Below are 12,512 nucleotides of genomic sequence, written 5' to 3' on the forward strand. Positions count from 1 at the left end.
GAAATAGAGCTGCTGTCACCCTACAAATTCCCTATCAAGTTTTCCCTCTAATTTATCTACTCATTTAAATTAAAGAAAGAATGAAGTATTACATCCTTTTAAAATTCTTCGTACTTGAAATCACATGTGGTAGCTTTGAATGTGACTGTTGGAATAACTTAACACTTACTGTATCATTAGAGTTGTGTCAAAATCTACATTTAAAGAGAGTTTATAAATGATCATGCTCAGGAAATTTGAAAAAGGCAGCATACTACATGATTCCAACTATGTGACATTCTGGAAAGGGCGCAACTATGGAGGCAATAAAAATATCAGTGGGTGCCAGAGGTTTAGGGTGAGGAGAGGGGTGAAAAGGCAGAGCACAGAGGATGTTTAGTGAAATATTATGTAGTGAAAATATTCTGTATGAGAGTATAATGGTAGATACACGTCATTATACATTTGTCCAAACACATAAAATGTACAACGCCAAGAGTGAACCCTAATGTAAACTCTGGACTTTAGGTGATTATGATGTGTCAATGTAGGCTCATCAATTGTAACAAATATACCGCTCAGGTGGGAGCTGTTTATAATGGGGGAGACTGTACATGTATGGAGCATGGAGTATATGGGAAATCGCTTTACTTTCCTCTTAATTTTGCTGCAAACCTAAAACTACCCTAAAAAAAAGGACTTAAGAAAGTTTGCCAGCAAATCGACACAATAAATTTAATTCAATTACTCAGCAAAAAAAGTTTTTAGCACCTATTATATGCCAGGTTCCATACTAGACAGCAGTCTTCAGCTGAGGGCAACTTTCCCCATCCCCCACCCTGCCCCACAAGGGTGTGGTTGACAATGTCTAGAAGGTGAGGATGCTGCTGAACACCCTGCAAAGCACAGAACAGCCACCACAGCAAAGAATTATCCAGCCTAAAATTCCAATAGTGCCAAGATTGAGAACACCTATTTTACATACTGGGGACATATCAATGAATGAAACAAAGTCCCTGCCCTCTGAGAATTTACCTTCTAGTGGGAGAAGAGAAAATAAGGAAAGGAATATATAATAAAGAAATGAGACTGCAAATCTTACTCATCTTAACGGAAATATCCTCACCTATCCCATCTGCCTCAATCTGGATGGGAAAATTTTTTAAAATTAAGACCTATTAGACTGTTTATCCTCAGTTTTTTTTTCTTCACTTTGATATTTGAAACTAAAACTTTTATTCTACCCAGTCACTTCTGGCTAGAACAGTCACAACTCTCTTCAGTAGTATTAAGCATATCATGTACTCAGGCTGTCAATAAGGGAATATTATTTTTTACTTTAATAGTATATAAGTCTGCCTTTCACAGTGAAGTAAATATGAAATTTGGTGAGAACCTGGGAACTGTTCATTAGGTTTTATAGGATGCTAGTCACCGAAATCTCATAGGATGAATGAAATCATTCTTAGCTATAATTGATGTGTAAATTGGATATTACAAAGGAGACTGAGTTTCTTTCTAAAACAAAATTTTTAAAAGAAACATGAGTAGTATTAATATTATATGTGTACACATATATACATACATATATGTATACATGTATAAACACATACCTATTTTATAGCCTTTTACAGTTCAAAAAACAATTTAAATTTAGCCTTTGTTTAAATGTTTTAATATTATTCCCATATTTTGGAAGAAGGAAGTGAAGCTCAGAAGAGTTAAGTGACTTGGACAAGATTACTATTCTAGTAAACAAAATAGGACTATAATAGATGGTTTAAGTGTATTTTAAATTTTACCTCTTGGTCAGGATTCTTGGCATTACATTCTGTTGACTGGTATATAGGTATAGAAGCTTTCTTGTATAATTTATTCTTCTCATAATATTCAAGTGAATTAAAGGCAACTTAATTAAATTATAAAATTTCAAAGTCAGTATGACATTCTCAGAATCCCAAAGAGTTCACATATTTTTCAGATTTCCAGTTAACATCCAGAAGAAACGTCAAACCTAAGAGAATTTAATGAGCAGTAGAACTACTGTGATAAAAACTGTCTTATCTTATTCTGTGGCTTTCCTTTAGGAAAATGTTTAGTATGTTTTTGCTGAATGCCAGAACCCTGTTCTTTTGAGAGTTTCTGGGCCTGTCTTATAGTTTCGAAGTTTTGATGAGTCTCCTGGAGTAGCTGGGGAGCTCTATCCTTGCCCATCCCTAGTCTGGCATGCACGCTGAGCATGTTCAGCAGGTTGCATGCCAGCAGATGAAGCAGATGTTTGACCATACTGGGATGGAGCATCTGCTGCATTAGGAGCTGGATATTCCTCTTGACATCTGGACGTTGCTGGGTCATGATGCCTGCCTCAGGCCAGGAGGCTGCAGGAACTGTGGGGCAGAGAGCACAGAGTCTTTGCTGCTCTTTAAGCGATTAGTGCACTGAAGCAGCAATAATGTTGAATTATCGCCTGGCTGCTTTCTTCTCAGGAATCTTGGGACAATATGAGAGTCAAGAAGGAGCATTTACAGTAAAGTCATGTTCAGAGAGACAAGACTAATTATAGAGTATTAAAGAGCTTTATTTTAAATGATTTAATTTACAAATAGCTCTGGGCAGTGCATGGAACTTTTTAGAACCATAAACCTGTAGCTTAAAGAGACTTTTCTAATTTAAAATGGCTAGTATAGAAACATATTATTTCAGCAATTTTTCAGTTTTAGAGTGTGTTCAAGTTGTGCCATAGAAGATTTAGCATCTAGTTAAAAAGGAAAAAATACTAAAACTTGAAGCTTGTGAGGAAAGTGTCTCTAACTTGAGGAGAAGGAGGACCTTTAGATAAGAGACTGACTGAATTATGTACTGGCTTTTACTGTTTCCCTTTATTACACTGAAAACTGGTTCGCGTTTGCTACCCAGAACTGAAACCATCTGTTACACCAATTTTCTTTATGATATGTGTTATTTAAGCACAATGGATGTGGAAATGGGTAGTTTAAAATGTGTTTTGTGATGAACAGTTGTCACATTATGTTGCTTTGCCTCTTATAATTTTTCATTAGTGAGACCTCTGTGCTAAAAGAAGTCTTCTTATAAACAGATTATGGCCATTTATGTTCACAGTAATGTATTGGAGAAGAACGCTGTGTTGCTCTCACTTAACCTCTCATATTCTAAGGGGGTTATATTTAATTAACGCTGGTGAGAGGCTGACCTGAGAGACTGTGGAAAGTGATTGAGCTGCATTTTGTAAGCTCTGCTCTAGTCAGCTGGGAGAGAAATTTTCTAAAAAATTAGAAAGTACTGTCTTTTGAAATTCCCTCCATCTAAGCTGTATTTCAATGGGCCATTTAATGCTCAAATGGACAAAGGTATTACTTCATTGAATTGTATCAAACTCCTTCTCAGAGGCTCAGTTTAAAAACTCTATAGGAAAGGTAGTTTAGCTTCTCAATAGTTTATCACTTGGTCTGCTTTAAAAAAAGCAATTTTTTTTTTTTTTTTTTTTTTTTAAGAAAAGGAGAAAGCCTTACTGTCACTGAATGGAATGGAGCATGTGCCCCAACCAGTCCTCACCATACTGGGATTTCCCTCCAGAGTTGAGGAGCTCCTTAGCTCACATAGAAAAAGATATCCTCTCTCAGTGTTGCTGTTCACCTGCTCAGAACATCCTCTTCATGGCCAAAGAGGGGTTTGTTCTAGGGACCAAGAGGCAGTACATTCATAATGTGTAGTTATGTCATTGGCTCAGACATAACACAATAGAGAACACAAGAGAGTGAGATCCTGAGACCAAGAGACAGAAGCTTTGTTGAAATAGTAGAAGACTAAATGTGACTAATTTGGGTGGAAATGCTTCACTTCTCCATTCATTTATCAATGGTTTTGATAAAGAGGCATTTCTTACATGCAGAACAAAATAGTCATCTATCATTCACCTATATCCAACCAAACCCTCTTGATTTTAGATCTACCTCTGCCTCCATTTCCTGATTATGAAACTCTATTGCCAAGTACAGACATACCCCACTGTGAAACAGGAAGATGACTATATATCATCAGATGATGATTTGCAGCCATTTATTGAAACAACATGCTACCCTTGGTTTACCAGCTGGCTTGCTCTCTTACATGTTCTCTGTCTATACAATGGTGAATGGGTTAGAGGTTCCAGGAAAGTGGTGCTTCTTGGTTCCATAAGAATTCTACAGTTAAAAAAGCTAAGTGACCATGAGCTAATTTCCTGTGAACCTCAGTCTCTTCATCTGTGAACTGGGGATAATGACACCCCCTCAATAGGTTTGGGGTTAGGATTAAATGAGATAGTATAAGCAAATTGCCTAGTACAATGTCTGCTGCATGATAGATGCTCAATAAATATGTTTGCCCATACCCTTCTGCTTGTATCTCTCTTATTCATTCATTAATTTGAAAAATATTTATTAAACATGTACTATGTACCTTAGGTACTCTTTTAAGCAACGAAGCTAAGCAATTACTGCCCTCTTATAGTAATCGTCTGAGGAATAAATAAATTAAATGAGTAATACTTTAAAGTGATAGGAACAGATAGTATAGGGCTAATCATTTGAGATGTGTGTGTATATATAACATGTGTGTATGTACATATATATACTGATTTATCAATTGACCAAGGTGATTGTGTATAGGCAGTTTGAAACCCTTTTGTCCTAATTTCTATGCCTGATGACTGTTCCTGATTTCAAAAAGCATGAGGCCCAGTACAGTGCTCTTTAGCAAGAAGTGACAGCCACTCCACAATTAGGGTACTTTAACATAGATTTCCCACTAATCATGAAACAAATGTCATGTTATTGAAAATAAAGCCTTCACAAATAGGCAATGAGATTGTACAATTCCATAGACTTCCAGAGCTAGAAAGGCCTTCAGAGGCTTTGAGGGTCAAGTCCCAACTCTACCACTGGTTCTATGTGCTTGGACAAATTAATCTTCCTGGTACCTAGATTTTATCAAATGGGATTAGGAAAAATACCCCCATAGGGAAGTTGTGAGGAATACATAAGAAAATGTTTGTGAAAAGTGCTTTATACACTATCAAGTGCTATATAAATCTTATAATTTTATAGTTGAAGAAACTGAGGTCTAGAGAGATAGATTAACTTGACCAAAGCCACACAGCTAGTCTGTGGCCTGGTTTAGGTGTATAGAATTGTTAGCCAACAGTGTAAACAACTAAGTTTGATTGCTTCTTGTACGTAAATTTAACTAAATTCAACTGAATTGGCCAAGAGGACAGTATATCTCATGCTCCTACCTATTCTAAGTGGGGGTCAATAAGCAATCAGTATTAGTAGAGATATATTTTTTTCACAATCGAATATACCAACCTAATGAAAATTATTCATTAACAAAACAAAGTAAGGCATTAAAAGTGTAAGACACTGTTACAGTGCTGGTAGTAGTGACAAAGCTAGAATATAAGCTTATGCTAACACGATGAAAAGAGTAATTATTTAATTAGTTCACTCATAGATTGATTCCTCAAATGTTTATTAAGTGCCTACTCTGTAGTATGCACTCTTTTCTATTTGGGACACACTAAGATCAAGAAAATTTGACTCTTGCCCCTGAAGGGCCCACAGTCTAGTAAGCAATGTGATAATCGTTAAAATAGATGGGTTCCCCGAGTGAAAATGCTATGGAAGGAGGAAGTGCTTAGCTTCGCCTGGGGAAGTACTGGCAATCTTCATGAATAAGGTGATGTTAAAATTGAATCTTAAAAGGAGGTGTAAGTTCCCCAGGTTTATGGGGAAGGATGTAGAATGGCAAAGATGCAGAGAAGAGAAAAAGCACTCCAGACAAAGAGAATAGCTACCCCTAGGTGTAGAAGCAATAGACAGCACGGCACATTCAGAAACAACAAACAGTTGGCACAGCCTGAGTGTACAGGAGCAATCATAGGTGAAATTGGAAAGGTATGTAAGGAGTCAGATCACAGAGTGCCTTTTACACTGCACAAGAGAATTTGGAATGCGTGTGGTAGATATGATTTTATTCACACCATAAATGGTAAAGTAGTATAAGGTATAGTGAACAACTTTATGGTGTGATATTCCTCTGTTAATTTGATCTCTAGTTTACATTTCCATTTATACTAGATTTAATAGTTAAGGCACTGTGTTTGGTAAGATTGATAGTCCCTTTAGTACAATGGTACCCTGTGGCAAATGAGACTGTACAAATAGTGTAATGATCCACGCTGAATAAACAAAACTATTTAAGACTGAAGCAAAGCCAAGGTCCAACCATTTCCTGGGGATTTGGGGAAATCCTGTAATCTGCAGTTTATACTAAGCCCAATCATATTTAGCACATTGCTTCTCAGTGAATGGGCCTTGATACTGTATTTCAACCAAATGACGAAGCAAGAAGTAAGAAATCTATTAAGAAAAGCTATGGTTCTTCTAATTGTTAATGCCTTGCAATTATGCCCCTTTCTGGAATAATAAAATGTTCCTTGGCAGAGGTCAGGATCTCTGCCACTGACTTATTTAACAGATCCTCTTAACATCTGTCCTGCAGACTGTTCACTTTATTAGCAGACAAGAGACTCAACAGACTTAGCCTGCTGTGTCCCTTTTTCACATTCACACAGCTGTGGATTAACTCAGACTTTCCAGAAGAGGACCAACCAGAAGGGATAGTAATGTTATTGGCTGATTCTGAAAAGATGGGAAAAAAAGAGCAGAAACAAATGTTGCCCTAGTACAATTCAGTGTTTTTAGGGTGACAATTACCAGTCTGTTTTAAAAAGGAATAAAAGTAGCTATTCCTCTAAAAAAGGAAAGTCTATTCATATCTGTGTGGGAACCTAATCAGGCTCTTGTTTCCAGTGACGATGACTCCACAGTCGCACCAGGTCTGTGACAAGAATGCTCCTTTTGTATGCTGATAATGTGGAAACGATAAAATTTCCTTTAAGAGACATATGTGTTTACATCATGAGATGTGTTATTTGACAAAATGCTTTGTTCTCCTCATATTTTCCATGCAGAGTTTCATGCTGGGTTGTTGGGCTGGAAATCTTTGATTAACTAGAATTAGTTGCTGAAATAAAATAGACACTTTTGTCTTATGATTCATCTTGCTGAGCTGTAAATTATAGTAAAACACATAAGAAGTGACAGAAAGAAGTGCTGATTTGAACCTCTGACCCACGACAGGCACAAAAACATAAGATTATTCCTTCAAAGAGCTGCATAGCGACATAAATATTCCATGGTCCACTTGGAATTATGCCCTCTTAACAAACTAAAGCTGTGATTTTACATCATGTAATGAGTTTTCTATGGGTGTTGTGGCAGGCATAGAGGAGATATTAAGATTTAGAAAAATCTCCCCTAAATTAGTACTGTGAATGCTTAAAGATTTTTTCCTTAATTTTTTTTGTGTCATCTTTAAATTGACAATAAAAAGAATAAAAGAAAGTTCTTGTTCCCTACATGAAGAGCCAAGGGTGATTTCTCCTTTTCCAGAGAAGTGGTACATTTTATAAATCTTAAGACTCTCAACACCACACTGGCCCTTAGTGTGAACATCTTAGCTCTGTGAAATATAGTCTAGGGGTATGAGCCCAAAAGAATGGGCTGAAAGGGGAGACATTACTAAATACAGAACAGAAACTCCATTAGCCCAAACGCTTCCTCGTTGCAGGGACTGGTGTGAATTCTGCTAGATTTTTAAAAAATTATTATTTTTTTTTTAGAGATGGGATCTTGCTCTCTCGCCCAGGCTGGAATGTCGTGGTACAATCATAGCTCACTGCAGCCTTGAACTCTTGAGCACAAGTGATCCTCCCACCTTAGCCTCCGGAATAGCTGAGATTACAGGCTTGAGTCACCATGCCTGACTAATTTTTGAAAAAATGTCTTAGAGACAGGGTCTCCCTATGTTGCACTGTGCCTGGCTATTTTTAAACTTTTAATTAACAAAGGACCTCTTTCTGGGGCTTCACTGTGAGTAAAGCTTACCTAACTGTTCCTCTGTCAAAATTAATTGTTCCCAGTGATGGTGTTTCAGTAGTAAGTTGTAAATGCTTCCATTATACCATTTATTATATTATGTTTTTCTCCTTGTCTTCTTCCCATCCGTGCTGTGAGACAGCATATCTTTGATGTCTTGAAAGACAGCATATCTTCTTCATCTTTGCATCAGTAATATATTTTTGCTAAATTAAATAAAAATGCCAGTAAGTATTTTTCTGAATAAGATCTGTAGAGTGATTTCTGTTAAAGAAGATGTACCTGTAAGAATAACAAGAGCCTATAAGTATTAAGTCTTCATAATGTGCCTATGTTTTAAGCACATTCTGCATGTTAATTCATTTACTGCATACAACAGTCTTTTGGAGTAAGTTCTATTGTTATCCCCATTTTCACAGATGTGGACATGTAAGACCAGAGAGATTAAATAACTGCCCAAGATCGCACAGCTAGTTAACAGTGGTTTACTATACTATTCTGTCTCTCACAGCAACTATAAGACCTCATTTTTTCTAAATTTCTTTTTCAGTCTTTTGTATTAACTGTTACCTGCTTTATCTGCTATAGGAATTTTTCAAGGTGGATTATTGTGCTATATATCAGTATCATATCTAATGACAATAAAGCACATTGTATGCTTATTATATACTATTTGAATGATTTTTACTATGGTTGATATATATAAGGTATCATTTCTTTTGCTAATTAGAGAGTAAGCCATGGGTATTACTGTAGGATACAGATGGCATATTTACATGCTGCAAAATGTGCTGAAGTTCTCCAATTGGCAGTACTAATAATTTGCAGTTTAAAAAGTGAAGATTAGTAAAATCGCCTTGAAATCGGGTAAAACATTTTTTTAATTTAAAAAATACAGAAGAAAATGTAAGAAGAAAGTAAGAAGAGGATATTTTACATTTCTTGTCTAGTCTACCTGATCACTTATAAGTAAATTCAAAATACTTCCTTATGTCTCAATATTTATAACAAACACATATTTTACTTTAGTATTAACATGAAATTTATGTTTAATAAATCTATATATTATTATTTTTGTTCATTAGCATGATATTTGTTTGCAGTCTTCCAAAGTCTGCTGAGAAATTAAATACCTAGTTTAGTTTAAAAACAGTACAAACATTTTGATATAATAAGCATGTTCATTTCCAACTAGTAATATTTGTTCTGTCCAATAATTAAGTGAAAAAAATAGCATTTGAATAATCTTATACTTTCCTTTTGTGCAATTTTGTTTTCTCAAGTATATATATTTCACAATTTAAATAAAGACCTTTTTCTTGTCATTACACAGTTACCCATGCTTGCCTTTATTCTGTGTTCTTTTGGAAGCTTCATTATGGATGGAAATCGAAGGGCATAGAAGCTGGGCAGTGTAGATTATTTTTCAAGCAACAGCATCTGGTTCCTTGGCAGTCATTGTGGGCCAAGGCAAGGCAGCCCTGGCATATCTCCAGATTCTTATGTGGGTATTGCTGAGGGATTTCCAGGTCTGCCATGTTGTTTTAATGGTGTTTCCTAGAAAACTCAGAAACTCAGAATGGAACACAAAGTCAGTTTCATGGTATATAAGACCTACATGATCTGGCCCCATTGCCATCTTTCTGACACCTGACATATTACCTCTTGCCCAGCTCAGCTACACTGGTCTCTTCATTATTCCTCAAACATTCCAAGCACAAGTACACCCTTGCCATAGGACTTTCAACTATACTTTGCCTCTGCTTGGATGCTATCCTCATATAATGACATGGCTTACTCTTTCACTTAGCTCAGGTCTTTATTCAAATGTCCCCTTCTCTGAGTTTTCTTGACCTCTTTGAAAGCCTCCCACCCCACCCCATACTCATATACCTGATCACTTTATATTTCATAGCACATATCACCACCAGAGTTACATATCTATATGCTTATCTGTCTTGTTCTCCCTTCCTCCTCCCACAAAGTCACTGCCCATGTCTGCTTTTCCAAAACCAAAATGATACCTGGCCCATAGTAGCAACTCAATAAATAATATTTGATTGAATGACTGAATTAACCTTTCATTTACTAAGAAATTACACATTCAAATATTGGTAAATTGACATATATTCATTTACTAAAAATACATGATTGGACTCAGCACATGTACTAAAATATATGTACACACTGAGAACTTCCTTATGACTCTTAGTTTGTGGGAAATAATCCTTAGATTTCAAATCTAATTTCTGGACTCATTGATGAGTTTTTATGTCTTATTAGAAGAGTCAAGATGTACTTATTTAAGGTTTACCTGATGAGCTAAAGCTTTGTGACAAGAGATAAAGGAACATTACAAATATAAGCTGTACCACTTGGAGCAAATTTAGAGAACTGAATCTCTTCAGCAGGGAGAGATTCCAGCTCTTGGAAACAAAAGGAAAACACATCTATCCCCATAATGCTGATTTTCAACTGCCCTAATTATCACCTTTTTGAATTTCTTACTTCAAGTTACAAATTGTTTCAATAACTAACTTTTATTTCTGTAAATAAGGCATTATATGTTAACATATTTTATTTAGCACCCTGAAAGAAAAAATACTTGGAAAAAGCAGAGAGAGAGAGACTAAGTATTTCATCTCCAACTTTTTTTTTTTGGCAAGTTTCTTATGTAGATAAATCGCATGTCACAAGGGTTTGTTGTACAAATTATTTCATCGCCCAGGTAATAAGTATAGTATCTCATAGGTATTTTTTTATCCTCTTCCTCCTCTTACTCTCTACCTTCAAGTAGGCCTCAGTGTCTCTTGTTCCCTTCTTTATGGCCATGTGTTCTTGAAGTTTAGCTCCTACTTTTAAGTGAGAATATGTGGTATTTGATTTTCTGTTCCTGCATTAGTTTGCTTAGGATAATGACTGCCAGCTCCATCCATTTTGCTGCAGAGAACATGATCTGCTTCTTTTTCATGGCTGCATAGTGTTTCATGGTGTCTATGTACCACATTTTATTTATCAAGTCTACTATGACGGGCATTTAGGTTGATTCCATGACTTTGCTATTGTGAGTGGTGCTGCAGTGAACATACACGTGTGTGTCTTGAAGGTGGAGTGATTTATATTCATTTGGGTTTATGCCCCATAATGAGATTGCTGGGTCAAATGGTACTTTTGTTTTAAGTTCTTTGAGAAATCACCACACTGCTTTCCACAATGGCTGAACTAAGTTGCATTCCTACAAGCAGTATATAACCACACCAGTATCTGTTATTTTTTGGCTTTTTAATAATAGTCATTCTGACTGGTGGGAGATGGCATCTTATTGTGGTTTTGATTTGCATTTTTCTAATGCATTTCTCTAGTGATATTGATACGGTTTGGATTTGTTTCCCCACCCAAATCTCATGTTGAATTGTAATCCCCAGTGTTGGAAGAGGGACCTGGTCAGAGGTGATTTGATCATCGTGGTGGATTTCCCTCTTGCTGTTCTCATAATAGTGAGTGAGTTCTCATGAGATCTGGTTGTTTAAAAATGTGTAGTACCTCCCCCTTCTCTCTCTTCCTCTTGTTCCAGACATGTAAGATGTGCCTGCTTCCCTTTCACCTTCCATCATGATTATAAGTTTCCTAGGGCCTCCCAGCCATGCTTCCTGTACAGCCTGCAGAACCATGAGCCAATTAAAACTTTTTTCTTCATAGATTACTCAGTTTCAGGTATTTCTTTATAGCAGTGGGAGAATGGACTAATACAGATATTAAGCACTTTTGTTACATGCTTATTGGCTGTGAGTCTGTCTTCTTTTGAAAAGTGTCTATTAATGTCATTTGCCCACTCTGTACTGGGGTTCTTTGTTTTTTGCTTATTAAGTTGCTTATAGATTCTGCATATTAGACCTTTTTCAGATTTATAGTATGCAAATATTTCCCCCATTCTATAGGTTGTCTATTTATTCTGTTGATAATTTCTTTAGCTTTGCAGAAGGTCTTTAATTAGATCTCATTTGTCATTTTTTTGTTCTTGTTGCAGTTGCTTTGGTATCTTCGTCATTAAATCTTTGCCAGCAACTATGTCCGGAATGGTATTTCCTAGGTTATCTTCCAGGATTTTTATAGTTTTAGGTTTTAAACTTAAGTCTTTAATCCATCTTGAATTGATTTTAGTATATGGTGTAAGGAAGGGGTCCAGCTTCAGTATTCTGCATATGGATAGTGATATGGTTTGGCTGTGTCCCCACCTAAATCTCATCTTGAATTGTAGCCCCCATAATCCCCAAGTGTCATGGTAGGGACCCAGTGAGAGGTAATTGAATCATGGAGAAAGGTTCTTCCTGTGCTGTTCTCACAGGAAGTGAATAAGTCTCATGAGATCTGATGGTTTTATAAAGGGCAGTTCCCCTCCACACACGCTTTTGTTTGTTTTGTTCTTTTTTTTTAAATTTCTTTATTATTATTATTATATACTTTAAGTTCTAGGGCACATGTGTACAACGTGCAGGTTTGTTACATAGGTATACATGTGCCATGTTGGTTACA

General features: G+C 36.2%; 1 protein-coding gene across 7 annotated transcripts in view; it reads left to right on the forward strand.

Annotated features, from left to right (window-relative positions):
* SOX6 (SRY-box transcription factor 6) overlaps nucleotides 1-12,512 on the forward strand; it is a 124,755-nt gene that overhangs the window by 8,872 nt on the left and 103,371 nt on the right. The window contains exon 1 of one of the 7 annotated variants that reach the window (XM_058446232.1): nucleotides 11,404-11,476. The exons of the other annotated variants lie outside the window; for them this stretch is intronic. The gene's annotated coding sequence lies outside the window, so the exon portion shown is untranslated. Of the gene's footprint in view, nucleotides 1-11,403; nucleotides 11,477-12,512 lie in introns of those variants that run through there. 7 annotated transcript variants of the gene reach the window in all.

Source organism: Hylobates moloch, unplaced genomic scaffold (genome assembly GCF_009828535.3).
Source record: "Hylobates moloch isolate HMO894 unplaced genomic scaffold, HMol_V3 SCAFFOLD_11, whole genome shotgun sequence".
Taxonomy (NCBI): domain Eukaryota; kingdom Metazoa; phylum Chordata; class Mammalia; order Primates; family Hylobatidae; genus Hylobates; species Hylobates moloch.